Source organism: Periplaneta americana, chromosome 7 (genome assembly GCF_040183065.1).
Source record: "Periplaneta americana isolate PAMFEO1 chromosome 7, P.americana_PAMFEO1_priV1, whole genome shotgun sequence".
Lineage (NCBI taxonomy): Eukaryota > Metazoa > Arthropoda > Insecta > Blattodea > Blattidae > Periplaneta > Periplaneta americana.
Window position 1 is genome coordinate 87,754,305 of NC_091123.1, and position 15,434 is coordinate 87,769,738.

The following is a 15,434-nucleotide window of genomic DNA, read 5'->3' on the forward strand; positions in this document are numbered from 1 at the left end:
AGAGCATATGTTCGAAGGCACAGACGCAGTGGATAATGTTTACTCTTTCCTCGCGAAACTTATACATTCACAACATAGTTGCCAGACTTTGTATAATCTAAAGTGTGTGCAAGTCATTTTCATGTCGGTTGAGTTTTCTGGGTGTGTTGTGAAATTATTGAAGTATGTGGCAACCATGATTGTCTGTTCAAGCGAGCGAACAACATAGTTAAGGTTGCCATAATTTTTTTAAACAAAAATATTCTGATTTATTTAATATCAATAATATGCCATTCAACAATCATTCTCATTCTTCTGAGAATATACTTGCTTTAGAAAATAATTAGTGTTTTCGTTCATGAAATCTTAGAAATTCACGCATGAAAACTGCTTTTACTTTATTTACTTTGAGTCTATTTCTTTTAGGTGTCCAAATGATTTTCATAAAAGGAAACTCTCTATCCACAGGTGCGGAAGTTCCTGGCAGAGAGTATACAAATTCTAAAGCTTCAAAATTGTTACATTTCGTTTCACTTCTTTTTAATTTGTTTAACACCTTTCAGTTCTATGTACGAGTCTACTTCTTTTCTTCTCTCCTCCTCAACATTTTCTTTGATTCTCTTTAAAGCACAAAATTCACGAATACGACCTCATCAAAACGTTTGACAATGTTTATGGAAGCATTAGGATTAGAAACGAGTAAATTCATAAACTCTGCTGATTTTTCGACACTGCTCCACTGTAATTCATAACCTGAACCTACTTAAATCAAAGAAAAGTGCTCAGCACTCTCAAAACTCCCATCCCAGAGTTCGAGAAATGAAATATGGACACTGAAAGTTCAAATATTTTCCTCGAAATCATCCTTTTCGTTTCAACTTCAGTGATCAATATTGCCAGTTTCTGTTTGGCTATCTGTGGGATGAATTTAAGTTTTCCCATGAAACTGAGCTTGGAAATCTGTGAATGCAGCACTCTAGTTTCTTCATGTATTTTTAAAACTGAAGTCGTATGGCAACCCTAAACACAGTAATGACCTGACAAGGAACTACATAGTAGATATCTCTTGAAGGATTTAGCAAATAATATTGATCTCCTTTCAGAGTCCGAACCAGAAAATACGAACATTTCGTCACTTCTTTACTGGTACGATAATGACACGGACATTGGTCTTAAAATACATAATGTCCGTACAAAATACGGACGTATGGCAACCCTAAATATAGTAATGACCTGATAAGGAAAATTATAACCTTACGTCTGTTGGAAGAGCCAAATCATTAAAGAAATTAGCTGAATATGACGGATAATGGCGGGTCATCTGCGCGAAGGCAGGTCAGGCCTATCCCTTTTATAGTCCGGATCACCTTACTTAATACCCTAAGGGTGAAACCTAACCATTCTTCTCCTATTACTACATATGCTAGTGAATTATAGTGATTTTCTAGCTCTCAGGTTGAATTTTCTTTTACCAACTTCGTATCGAATTTCTGGTTGGCCTACTGACAATTACTACAACTGGCAGTTATTTTCTAACTGTTATGTTGGCAGCAACAATTTCTGTTTGCAGTAAAGGAAAGTGATGAAAATGCAAGCAAAATATGTTTAGGTTAGGTCTCATGAATAGCAAACTGTTCGGTCAAAGCAATGAATTTCATGTTGCCAGACAAAATAGATTTTAATAATAGATCATCCTAATCAGGCCTACCAACATAATATGCGAGAAGTCCGGTAGGAAAATATACTGCAGTATATCATAAATTATTGAATCATTTAGGAAACACGTCGCAACATAAAGATGAGATGTGGTATATAAGCAAGATATTGTTATTGTTAATACTATATTATTATTATTTCAGTACGTAACATTGTGATTTTACCCTCTTTGGTGATATCTAGTATTAGTTGGCAACATTGAAGAGACGGCCAAATTAGATTTTTAGGAACTACACTTATGTGATCCTCACTATAGACAAGGCCGTGAATATGCAAACCACGAACCGCACAAGGTTTACTAGGCAAGGTGACACTGCGGTGTTTTGCCATTGCCTTCTGCAAGCTGAATATATAACTCATTTATGCATACCGATATTTAAATAAAGGAAGAGGGAAATGTAATGCACCAATAACTCATCCATAAAAAGAAAACTTAATCTTATCTAGAAATATGTAATTCACTGAGATTGATGACTTCGGGCAGGATATTATACAAGTTATCTATAAATGTTATAGCAAAAACATACGGAAATTTCCTTAAAAGGTATGGGCTTTCTTGAGCGAATCAAAGTAATGGAATCCAAATTTTGAGGTTCAGTCATTTCAATCTGGTGAGTCATTATCGTGAGTAGGATATCAATATTTATATCTTGGTGAAACATAGTGCGACATACATAACGGGATTTTTCGCCGATGGTCAAATGGAACAGCCCCTTATGATGAAATTTTTCTATCGGAAAAAGGAAGAGGATTGTCATACACCACACTGGAGAAAGAAATGAAGAGTCCACTGCAAAAAGAGAGAATGTCGTAAATTTGTGAAAAATGAATTTAAGGTTCAATACTAGCCTATATAGGCTATTAAAGGGAGTACAATACAATACACTTTGTTGCACTGCAAGAAAGATGATAGTTCCAGATCTATATCGTGTTGACGAATTGGTATAAAACACAAAAAGAGGAATTATCAAAGTTTAAATTTCATTTCCTGCAAAATAAAATAAATTCGACGTTCTCCCTTTTTGCAGTGGACTCTTCAAATGGGTTTATTCCCCATCCTCTACTAGTAACATATAAGAGCTTATTGGATGCTCCAGCTGATTATCATGGATTCATGTCTGCAACTACCCATATATTTGAAGAATGATTCAAAGGCGCGCTGAAATTGCTTGAAGAACCGTTAGTATAGTCGCGTCGCTGTTTTTTCCGGCGTGACTCCTTTTTGCTTACGCCTAGGATGTAAAGGCTCTATGAAGTCTAAGTAGGTAGTATCGTTCGCCATTTTTGTTCTTTCGTTGACGAGCTACCAGAAGGGGAATCTATTTGCCGCACCGTTAAACATTTTCATGTCGTAGCTCCTATGATAATAAATCAAACGCACTATAATTGAGCAAATAATTGAGCAGCAAACAGTGTCCTCGTGTGCTTTCTGCGAACGCCAACGAAAGAGCCAAAATGGCGGGCGATTATATTAAGTATTTATCGAGCCTTAGAAAGTGCATAAGGTCATCAGCAACGAATCATAAGAGACACACGTTTAAAAATAGCGGACCTGCAACGTGATTGGCTGCCGGAGATAAGAGCGATGGGACTTATAATTATATGGATAACGCCCCCGTATCATTGTCAGTTTCTCAAGCCAATACCCAAACTCATCCTGAAATAATGAAATTTATAAATGAACACAACGCAAGACCATCATCTCCAACCTCTAAAACAGTATTGCAGTTACAGAAATTGTCAAGCCCATTTACCAAAAGAACAAGTATGCAGCAGATGAACCGGCATTCAAATATCAACACATCGTTATGAGATTATCTCCGTATCACAGTTGTTTAAACTCTACTGAAAAGGGAAAGGAATGTTCAATAAAAAATGTCATTAGTAAGAAACGTGTTCGCAAAGTTAGAGAATTGATAAAAAAAAAGCTTATGATAGGAAATGACAATAAGAAGCATTAGCCAAATTACATCGCGCTTGTGGAGATGAAGAAATTAAATATCTTGCTTTTGTTTCGAAGGAGAAATTGAGCGATCATCAGTATGATCAATTGGGCGACACCGACACAATCTTAATCTAAGGAAGATGAATGCAGACGTCTTAAGTTCTCTTGTTTATGTGATTAAGTAGTATAACAATATTGTATAATTCAATAATAATAATAATAATAATAATAATAATAATAATAATAATAATAATAATAATAATAATAATATTCATTATGGTACAAATGTTACTAGTAGAAATAACAGTCTCAGTACTGTAAAATCTCAACAAATTGAAGGTTGTAGAATTTGTAAAAGACAAGACTGAACAAATCATTGGTCACCAGTTAGAAGTAATTGTTTGGGTCTGAAAACGAAGATTCGTGATCGAAACATTACGGGTTGTACTATGCCTTTTTATTGTAACGTTCGGATTCATTCCGGTGTTGTTTCGTTATGCATTCCTTTGCAAATAACAGTCATATTCCTTAATTTTGTAAACTAACCACGAATTGAATAATTTAAGAACTCAGACAAGCTGGAACTGGCAGCAACAATAAACGTTTACATTACAACTGATGATATTACCCTTGTAATATCTGATGAATGACTGTGTAAATGTTAGGGCGTTACAACATTCGCAATCACCAAGAATCACCCGAACAGAAAAAATCACACTGCAACAAAATCGCTATTATCTATCACAGAGATTTTTCCGGAGCTGTCAGAGTTCAGAGCTGTGACTGCAAAATGCCGTCACTCCCCACCTCTAGTAGTGATCCTTATCGTGGTCCTTGTAGTTGTCCATGTAGTGGTCCTTGTTGTGATCCTTATCGTGGTCATGTCATGGTCCTTAACTTAATCCATGTTGAGATGCATGTCGTGGTTCTTGTCGTACTCCTTATCGTTGTTATTGTTGTCTTTATCGTGGTCCTTATTGTCTTTGCCATGGTCCTGTATTTTTCATTTCAAAATGGCAAGTGACTTTCATATCATACGGTAGATAACCTATCCTTCATCGCAAGGTCTTAAAAGCAGTGTGGAAGTCCGATCGATCTCAGAGTTACTCAGGATTTTGTGCATCGAGCGCCATGAAAATCATATTTGAGGTGACCCGTACTGTGTGTTCCATAGCTTTCTCGATAAGTCAGCACTTTCATACCCACGTTTTCCCTCTCGCAACGTCCTCCTAAATGGCTCGGGCTATAACATTCTTTGTCATTGTTTAGAACTACACCTACCTCCGGTGAGACCTAAAGGCTGGATGAATGCTTGTCTCTCCATCTCGTCTCGATGTCCTATATGGTTAGAGTTTAAATGGAATTGTATCATTATTTGAAATCAATTCCGTAATGCTTGTTGTTCTAAATTTTATTATAATTTTAAAAGGAAAAATCACTCAATTTGCAATTCTACTGTAAATTATAATTATTAATTGTTAATACCTATCCCAGAGTCACCTTCTTCATACAGAGTGGAAGGAAACTGTTACATTAATTCACAGTGGTAATAGATGAAGTCAATGCGAACACGTTTTGTCAGATAAGTTTTTTGGTACCGGTACGTGCAATGGCTTTGAGAATGTGAAATGTAACGTGTGGCAATGCTCTTTGAGGTCGTTGCTCCGCAGTGGAGGTGATTGTACAGCTTGATTCAGGGATTTTGGCCCCTGCAAAAAGTAAGTAGATATACTAAGAGCGAGTTACTCATCACTGCTGGCGGGCTGGGTCACACAGGTCAGGCCGCGCAGTCATAACACCTAACACTTCCTTCTTATCATGTCGCGGGTCCACACCTGTGGAGTAACGGTCAGCGCGTCTGGCCGCGAAACCAGGTGGCCCGGGTTCGAATCCCGGTCGGGGCAAGGTACCTGGTTGAGGTTTTTTCCGGGGTTTTCCTTCAATCCGATACGAATAAATGCTGGGTAACTGTCGGTACTGGACCCTGGAATCATTTCACCAGCATTATCACCTTCATTTCATTCAGAAGCTAAATAACCTGATATGTTGATACAGCGTCGTAAAATAACCCAATAACATAAAAATAAAATCATGTCGCGGTACACTCCGTCTTAAAACACAATATTCTTCCACACGTCCCGTTATTAACCACTACGTTTGTTGACTAAACATTGTCATGATGACTTATATTTTCTTGAAATGAGTGTCCCTCAGCATAGTTATTATTTTCATTCTTCCTCTTCCCGTTCTATGCATATTTGTAATTAAATTTCTTTCTTATAACGCAACACACAACTCGCTCATTAGCCAAACAATCAAGGACACGGGCCAATAACGTTGAATCGAGCTGTAACTGCAATCATCCACTCCGCAAGACTTGCGAGAAAAGGATGTAAACAAGAACTATTAGATACGTTTCGATCAAATTACTGTAGATGAAAACAAAGTACTGTATTGAATCAATTAATTACCGGTACGCAAATTGTTTGGTTTTTAACATTCTTTATTACGTTCTAGCCACTTTATATCTAAATTTAATACCATGAAACTTAATTAACATTCACAGTATCTCTTGATTTGTTTGCTTTTTACGCATTATTACAAAATAGTAAAGAATGTACATTCTTATAAAATAAAACTATTTCCATTAAAAATTATTTTACATTTGATGTGCAGTCAAAATAATATTATTACGAATTCACATTCTGTAACTCAATCTACATTTAAGTTATTATCTTCGAAGAAATTAAAAATAAATTAATTTAGAAAAAAATTAAGATTACAGTAATGTTAAGTAATTTGTTAAGTGTTACGAATGCACAGTAATTTGAACCGAAACACATCTGATGAGACGCTTTTGTTCACGTTTTCCTCTCGCAAGTCTTGTAGAGTGGATGATTGCAGTTACACTCACCCCCACTGCGGAGCAATGACTCGCAAGTCTTGTAGAGTGGATGATTGCAGTTACACTCACCCCCACTGCGGAGCAATGACTCGCAAGTCTTGTAGAGTGGATGATTGCAGTTACACTCACCCCCACTGCGGAGCAATGACTCGCAAGTCTTGTAGAGTGGATGATTGCAGTTACACTCACCCCCACTGCGGAGCAATGACTCGCAAGTCTTGTAGAGTGGATGATTGCAGTTACACTCACCCCCACTGCGGAGCAATGACTCGCAAGTCTTGTAGAGTGGATGATTGCAGTTACACTCACCCCCACTGCGGAGCAATGACTCGAAAGTCTTGTGGAGTGGATGATTGCAGTTACACTCACCCCCACTGCGGAGCAATGACTCGCAAGTCTTGTAGAGTGGATGATTGCAGTTACACTCACCCCCACTGCGGAGCAATGACTCGCAAGTCTTGTAGAGTGGATGATTGCAGTTACACTCACCCCCACTGCGGAGCAATGACTCGAAAGTCTTGTGGAGTGGATGATTGCAGTTACACTCACCCCCACTGCGGAGCAATGACTCGCAAGTCTTGTAGAGTGGATGATTGCAGTTACACTCACCCCCACTGCGGAGCAATGATTCGCAAGTCTTGTAGAGTGGATGATTGCAGTTACACTCACCCCCACTGCGGAGCAATGACTCGAAAGTCTTGTGGAGTGGATGATTGCAGTTACATTCACCCCCACTGAGGAGCAATGACTCGCAAGTCTTGTGGAGTGGATGATTGCAGTTACACTCACCCCCACTGAGGAGCAATGACTCGCAAGTCTTGTGGAGTGGATGATTGCAGTTACACTCACCCCCACTACGGAGCAATGGCTCGCAAGTCTTGTGGAGTGGATGATTGCAGTTACACTCACCCCCACTGAGGAGCAATGACTCGCAAGTCTTGTGGAGTGGATGATTGCAGTTACACTCACCCCCACTGCGGAGCAATGACTCGCAAGTCTTGTAGAGTGGATGATTGCAGTTACACTCACCCCCACTGCGGAGCAATGACTCGCAAGTCTTGTAGAGTGGATGATTGCAGTTACACTCACCCCCACTTCGGAGCAATGACTCGCAAGTCTTGTAGAGTGGATGATTGCAGTTACACTCACCCCCACTGCGGAGCAATGACTCGAAAGTCTTGTGGAGTGGATGATTGCAGTTACACTCACCCCCACTGCGGAGCAATGACTCGCAAGTCTTGTGGAGTGGATGATTGCAGTTACACTCACCCCCACTGCGGAGCAATGACTCGCAAGTCTTGTGGAGTGGATGATTGCAGTTACACTCACCCCCACTGCGGAGCAATGACTCGCAAGTCTTGTGGAGTGGATGATTGCAGTTACACTCACACCCACTGCGGAACAATGCCTCGCAAGTCTTGTGGAGTGGATGATTGCAGTTACACTCACCTCCACTGCGGAGCAATGACTCGAAAGTCTTGTGGAGTGGATGATTGCAGTTACATTCACCCCCACTGAGGAGCAATGACTCGCAAGTCTTGTGGAGTGGATGATTGCAGTTACACTCACCCCCACTGAGGAGCAATGATTCGCAAGTCTTGTGGAGTGGATGATTGCAGTTACACTCACCCCCACTGCGGAGCAATGGCTCGCAAGTCTTGTGGAGTGGATGATTGCAGTTACACTCACCCCCACTGAGGAGCAATGACTCGCAAGTCTTGTGGAGTGGATGATTGCAGTTACACTCACCCCCACTGCGGAGCAATGACTCGCAAGTCTTGTGGAGTGGATGATTGCAGTTACACTCACCCCCACTGAGGAGCAATGACTCGCAAGTCTTGTGGAGTGGATGATTGCAGTTACACTCACCCCCACTGCGGAGCAATGACTCGCAAGTCTTGTGGAGTGGATGATTGCAGTTACACTCACTCCCACTGCGGAGCAATGACCTCAAGGAGCGTTGCAACACTTTTTATTTTGTATTATAAAAAGTATTGGACGTAACAAAAAACTTATTTGACAAAACTTGTTCGCATTGACTTGATCTGTTAGCTCTGTGAACTGATGTAATATAGCCCCTTCCACCCCGTGTATATTTATATTCAAAACTAATGCATTCATTATATAGTTTATATACTATACACTGGTATATTATTTTATTTTTGTATTATCTGTGACCATTATAACACTTTTCGAAAACCTATCTCCTGAGCTTGGTCGCTTAATTCCAGGATTCCTTAAGACTCGATTGTAACGTTAATCAGAATCCCACAGCCATTAGAGATGCTGAGACGAACTGAAGATTTTGCTTCTGCGCGGAGTGCACGGAGATCTAAATTTAGATTCTACAGTACGATATATATATATATATATATATATATATATATATATATATATATATATATACATACAGGGACATCACTTTATTTTTACCAACATTTTTAACATTAACCTGTCTATACTCTGAAACACTGTTGCCCCCTTCCATTACAGGAGTTTGATGTTACTAGTGCAATATGTAAACAAATCATTTTACTAGGTAAAGGAGAAGAGAAAAGTAGTGTATCCATTTATGTTGTAGGGAAATATGATATTACGATTTTCAGTTTGATCATCACTTTTACGGAATTTATCAAAATACAGTAGAGTAGTAACATTTTTTTTTTCGAAAAAACTCAACTTTTCAGGCAGCTATGTTCGTTATGTAATGTCTACTTTATTTAGCATATTAATTATTGATGATAACATACAATATAGAGAGTGCATTTAAATTGAGGGGGTCATAAGTAAAGGGCTGTAAGTGCACTTAAGTTACTTTTGAGAAAATGGGGTTTAAATATTTAAGCTTTCGTAAAATCGGTGAAATTTTTATTTAAATTTTAATGTGTGATGCGATTAAAATATCCCTTTGCCACTAAAATTTTAGATACTTTAGCTTACACTGGATGCACTTAACTCATGTTATTACAAATTTCACTAGCATTCCTTTGCTTCTAGCCACCTCAATTAAAAAAAAGCTAATCTGAATTTTTAAACAAGTTGCTGAAAATGGTTGCCGTTCATTACAATGCAGGCTTCAATTCAGTACACATATTATTAAAAACATTTTGAAGCAGATTCTCTGAAATTCAATTTATCGTTTCTTGAATATAATTTTTTAGTACGACATTATTAATATAGGTTCTTTCTTCTATAGAAAACGCAATCATATTTATGAAACACACTATACTCTGCAGTGTTTACTTCACTGTTTGAAGACTTCGAATGCAACAGCGGCCGTAAGTTTGTGTGTCTGACGGGAGCAAGGACATTAGTGAAGGGGTGAGAGTGAAGTACATTGAGAAATGCAGGTACAATAAAAATGCAAGTAAAAATAAAATGATGTCCCTGTATATATATACACACACACACACACACATACACACACACACACACACACACTGTATACTGTACTTATACACACTGGGCCAAAAAAGGCAGAAAATTAGTAATACTCTATTTTCTGAAATACATAGCATTAATTTATAATGAGTACACTGTTGGAAAGAGTAGACTTTAAAGATGAGGACTATTATGTTTTTTTAGGCTCAATTAAAATCTTATGGAGGTCAATTGTACATAACGGTGCGAAAAATGTTGTTTTTGAAGACGATTTATTACTTCAAAATGCAGAAACTGAATGTTGGTAAAATTAATAATTAATGATCTTTCAAATAATCAAAATTAAAAATGATGTTCTATGTGACCGCCGATGTTTGCCCAAAAAATCATTTGTAGATGTCTTCTCTATTGTCCAATAGCACTGGTTATCTGTCTTTGAACATTCAAGAAGGCGTCGTCTTAAATGTTCAATATTACGAATTCTTGTTTTGTAGTAAACTGCTTTTTGTAGTAGACGCCATACAAAACAGTCCATAGGATTAAGATCTCGTTTGAAACTCCAGCGGAAACCATCAGAGAATCGAATCTGAGAAACGCGATCTTTCACGCAATACTCTCTCAGGAGGGATATACAGTGAATGTAAAAAGTATTCGCACGACGACGTTTTTACTACAAATTGAGACTCAAATGAAGTACTATTAATTCTTGGTATGAAATAGACTGTTCACGTATAATAATAATGCATCACATAGCAAATACACACAATAAATTTTCATAATTTTGCGTGTAGGTTCTGTCATGGTTCAATAAATTGAATGCCTAACAAAATTGCAGCATAAAAAGTATTCGCACACTCAATTCTGTTGACGAATAAAAGCACTCCTGCGAAACGCAGGAGTTACATGGTACTAAGAAAACGCTCGTAATGCATGTTCCAAGACAGTTTGATTCCAGAATTACAAGTAGTATATAGCTATCACGTCAAATGGGACTAAGAGGGAAAGAAACTTCTAAGAAAGAAAGGGCTATATCATTCGTCTGCATAATCAATGTAAACAACTGAGTGAAATATCAATGATTGTGAATAGAGGTAAGTCAACCATCAAGCGAATCATAGACAGATACGGGGAAAGAAAATCTAACGAAAATTTAAGGAGAAGTGGCCGGCAGAGAAAAATAAACGAATACAGTGGCAGAGCAATCATGCGAAAAATTAAAAAGAATCCGCATATTAGTGCGGCAGAGCTTCAATATGATCTCGGTATAAGTGTGTGTAATAGTACAATCCGAAATTACCTAAGCAGCAGCGAATGCCATGGTAGAATCGACCATAGGAAATACTACATCAGTAAAGTTAATAAGAGTAAAAGATTAGACTTTGCTGAAACAAATCTTAACCGGCCCCAAGGATTTTGGAACAGAATGCTTTTCACTGATGAAAGTAAGTTCAATATATTTCAATCTGATGGGAGAAGTTTCGTGTGCAGAAAAAAAATGCTGAGCTGGAAAAAAAATTTTCGTCCCACAGTGAAACAAGGTGGAGTTTGAGTACTAGTATGGGGGTGCATGAGTTCAGCAGTAGTGGAGTCGTTGGCTTTTGCAGAGGGCAATATGGATCACCAACGTTACACTGATATTCTGAAGGATCATGTAGTGCCTAGTGCCCAAAAATTGGGCATCAGGAACAATTTCATATTCATGCAAGACAACGACCCCAAACATACGACCCACAATGGTTGACTGTGGATTCTCTATAGCATCCCTCCATACCTTCAGGCACCTCCCCAGTCACCAGACATCAACCCAATCGAGACCTTTGGGATTATTTAGAAATATGACTTAGAACTAGGCATATTATCAGCAAAGAGTCTCTAAAGACTGCAATCATAGAAGAGTGGAACATTCCAGCAAACATTACTTCAAATTTAGTTAATTCTATCCCCAGAAGGTTAGAGGCTATTGTAAAATGCAAGGGTTATCTTACAAAATATTGAAATTGAAAAGGAACTGACTATAGTTTGACCAGTGTGCGAATACTTTTTTTTCGTATTTTTGTTTGGTATCATTGTGTTTTAATCAAACATAATTGTTTATTTTGAGAATTGTGCAATTAATTTTGTGTTTATATGTAAATAAATAACAGAGAATGTATATACTTGCGCGTAACTTGTGTTCATGTCCAACAAGTTGAGAGTATATGATTTGACGCACATTTATTATTGCTATATATTTTTATTATCCACCGTGCGAATACTTTTTACATTCACTGTAATGTCTATCTTCCTAATCAATCGTTGTACAGTTGAAACAGACCATTCTCGCTGAGCGTAGTTCCTTACAATTTGACGGGCAGATAAATTATCTTATTGGTGCAAATCTGTAATGAAAATCTTGTCTTTGTTCGTTAAGCGACAAATGAGAACTCAAAACGGAAGGAAACAAATTATGATAGCACAACGAACGGCTTGGTCTGCTGAACTCGTAAGACCATAATGCTTAGTTCGGCATAAACGATCCATTTTGCACTGCCTTACAAAAAATAAAAAAAATAATGTTTAATAAATGGTAAAAAATTAATTATTACAGTACGGTACTTTCCCGGTCTACAAGGACTGTGAAATTTGCCTGTGAAATAAACTTTCAAGTGAAATCATTAGCTACTGGAATATAACCATTTAAATTTTGTGCCTTTTTTTTTTGGCCCATTGTGTGTATTCTTTACAACAAATTTACTTCTTTTTTTTTTTTTTTTTGAAGTTTTTCAATAGATAAAAATGAGGGTGAAGGGAAGTAATATAAAGGTGGATTAGGAAAAGCGATACAAATGCGGATTAAGAAAAGCGATACAAACGCGGGTTAAGAAAGGAACATAAACGCGGTTTAATAAAAGCGATACAAACGCTGGCCAAGGAAAACGATAAAAACACGGGTTAAGAAAAGTGATACAAACACGGGTTAAGAAATGCGATACAAACGAGGTTTAAGGAAAGGAACATAAACGCGGGTTAAGGGGAGGTGACAAACGCGGATTAAGGAAAAGAGACAAACGCGGGATACGGAAAGGGGACACATGCGGTTAAGGAAAATGACACAAAAAATATCCATACCATTTAGTTTTATGTTCAACGAATTAAAGCTTTCAACTATGATATAACATAAGTGCACGGTGCATGTGTTAAGAATTTTTGTTTACAGATGACCATGAAAATGATAATAGTTTTCCCTTCACCGGAGGAGAGAGATTTCACAGAAGAAATCAACTAATCCAGCCGGTTTGTATATCGGAAGGTCACCGAGAATCCGAACATGACAGAGATGCTTAACGTGAATCACTGTCCAAGGTTAAAAATACTTCACGGGTTTTTCCTAAACTGTTCTGGGAAACACTAATTGGATGAATTCCACAAGTTACTTCAAAATTATTTTACAGAAAATGTGTATATTAAAGAACAACAACATTTTCAGCAAAAATAGTTTAACATAAATGTAAGAAACATTACCAAGTGGGATTTCCTATTAGGCTACATTCACGCTGACCAACGCCTATGGAAAGGAGCAGCGAAACTACTGCCTCTTGAAGGGGTCCACCGCCGTCACAACTTCACTATTATCACGATCACTTCACTATTACAATTGTCACAATTATTATTGCCGTCATCATTCATCGCCATCACTAATTTCTTCACTGATCACAATGTTTTCAGCATAAATCAACATCACCTTCACTACCATCAATATTCATCTTTATGACCATCACCCGTGGCGTGCATGGCGTCGCGATTGGCACTGAAATTTGCCATAAAGTGAAAGCTCTATTGGAGGAGTCTCGACTTTTGATACAGGTTTCAATTTAATTTTTTTTTTCTTGAATTTATTACTTTTTCTTGTATTCTAAAATTGATATTTCTCTTAAGGCAAAATGGAGAGCTGCACTGGTCTATAATACTAGACTCTCGCTAATCCGGCCTCTCAATTATCTAGCCTCCTTCTAGTGTACTTCCTATCACTTCTACTGTAATAGTTTGCTGGGAAATTTGTACTAGTGTAATGTGTTATACTGCATTGCGTATACACAAATATACCTACTTATGCAGCTACACGTGCCGACCACGTGTGGAACATTCTAGTTCCAATTTAGAAGTGCAAGTGGAGTGGAGTGGTTGGCGCAGCTCGTAACATTAAAGTTACTAGAACTTGTAAGAACTCAGTAATCCGACATTCTCGCTAATCCGGCACCACTCTGTGCAAGGAATGGGTGGATTAGCAAGAGTCTACTGTATGTCAAAGGAGTACAAAATGAGGATTGCGGAGGAGCCCTCGAATATTCCGAAATGGCCATTGATCATTACTGTTGTTATTAGCATCATTATTCATTTCAATTTTTTACTGTTGCACTATCACCATTATTCACCTCACCTCACTTATCACTATCCCCATAATAACTCTAGTGATATACCTAGAGTACATTCCTACATTGCTCAGCAATTACAATAGGTTTTTTTGGTAGGGTTTTATGAAGTACGTCAGAATAGAGAACTCCTTCGCCTAACGATTCAATACGACAGTGAAATTATCCATGAGCCGAAAAGAGAAGTACGAAGTTTGTAGTCTTAACTTTAAATGTATAACTTTTTAGTTCGTGTCTTTTACTAGAATCTGCCATCCGCGTTCGTTATTGGGTAAGAGTACTGTGCCTCCACACTTAAGTAACAAAATTCTTATTACTGAAAACCTTCATTCATACTGATACCTCATAAAAGATACAAACTGAATTCTGGCTCCCACTTTGACTCCCTCAGTGTTGCACGAATAGTATTTGCAATAGCAAAAGTATGATACTGTCGATTTCGTAGTTGCAAAAAGAAAGAACACAAACATTATTATTCAAATATACGTTACATTTAAAGTGAGGTTAATGAGCTAACTAAAATAAGCTTAAAAATACAACATAAACTTACATAAAATCAGACTACCGCAATGAAGATTTGCCCATCAACTCACCAGTCAAACTAGTCGTGTTCTCCAAACAGGTTCTCTACACAAACTGGAAGCTGCTTCTGTTGCATGCGAATTGCTTGCCCGAGGATAATACCTGTCCGGAGGAGGAGCTTGTGACGTCACACAAGTACAGGAAAATACGACAAAATGTACATGCTAATTAGAGAGGGGATTGTGCATTGACCTTCCCGTTCCAGGCCAATGAAGATCCTCGTCAGGAGACGATTTCCACTTAACATATTAATGTGGCCAATTTGAGTGATTTGTAACCTTCGACGTGATGTACATAGGTTATTTCCTAAGCGTGTTTGACCACAATGGTACCACAATCTGACCTTCCGGTAGTACAAACATAACTATCCAAACTTTCGATTTGAATTTATAGCGTGTTTTATCAATAAGAATTAAATCAATTACTTCTGTAACAGGCGCATTAATACGAGTGAGATCTATAAGAAAATACCGTTACTACAGGTAGGAAATATTATATTGCTCTTCCAATTTCTTAA

General features: G+C 37.8%; 1 protein-coding gene across 2 annotated transcripts in view; it reads right to left on the reverse strand.

The window, feature by feature from the left end:
• The window catches only part of LOC138703264 (phenoloxidase-activating factor 2), a 97,020-nt gene extending 81,959 nt beyond the window's left edge, over positions 1–15,061 (reverse strand). The window contains exon 1 of one of the 2 annotated variants that reach the window (XM_069831003.1): positions 14,929–15,061. The gene's annotated coding sequence lies outside the window, so the exon portion shown is untranslated. Of the gene's footprint in view, positions 1–14,885 lie in introns of both variants that reach the window. The other variant, XM_069831006.1, reaches the window with a different exon arrangement.
• Positions 15,062–15,434: the final 373 nt, after the last annotated feature.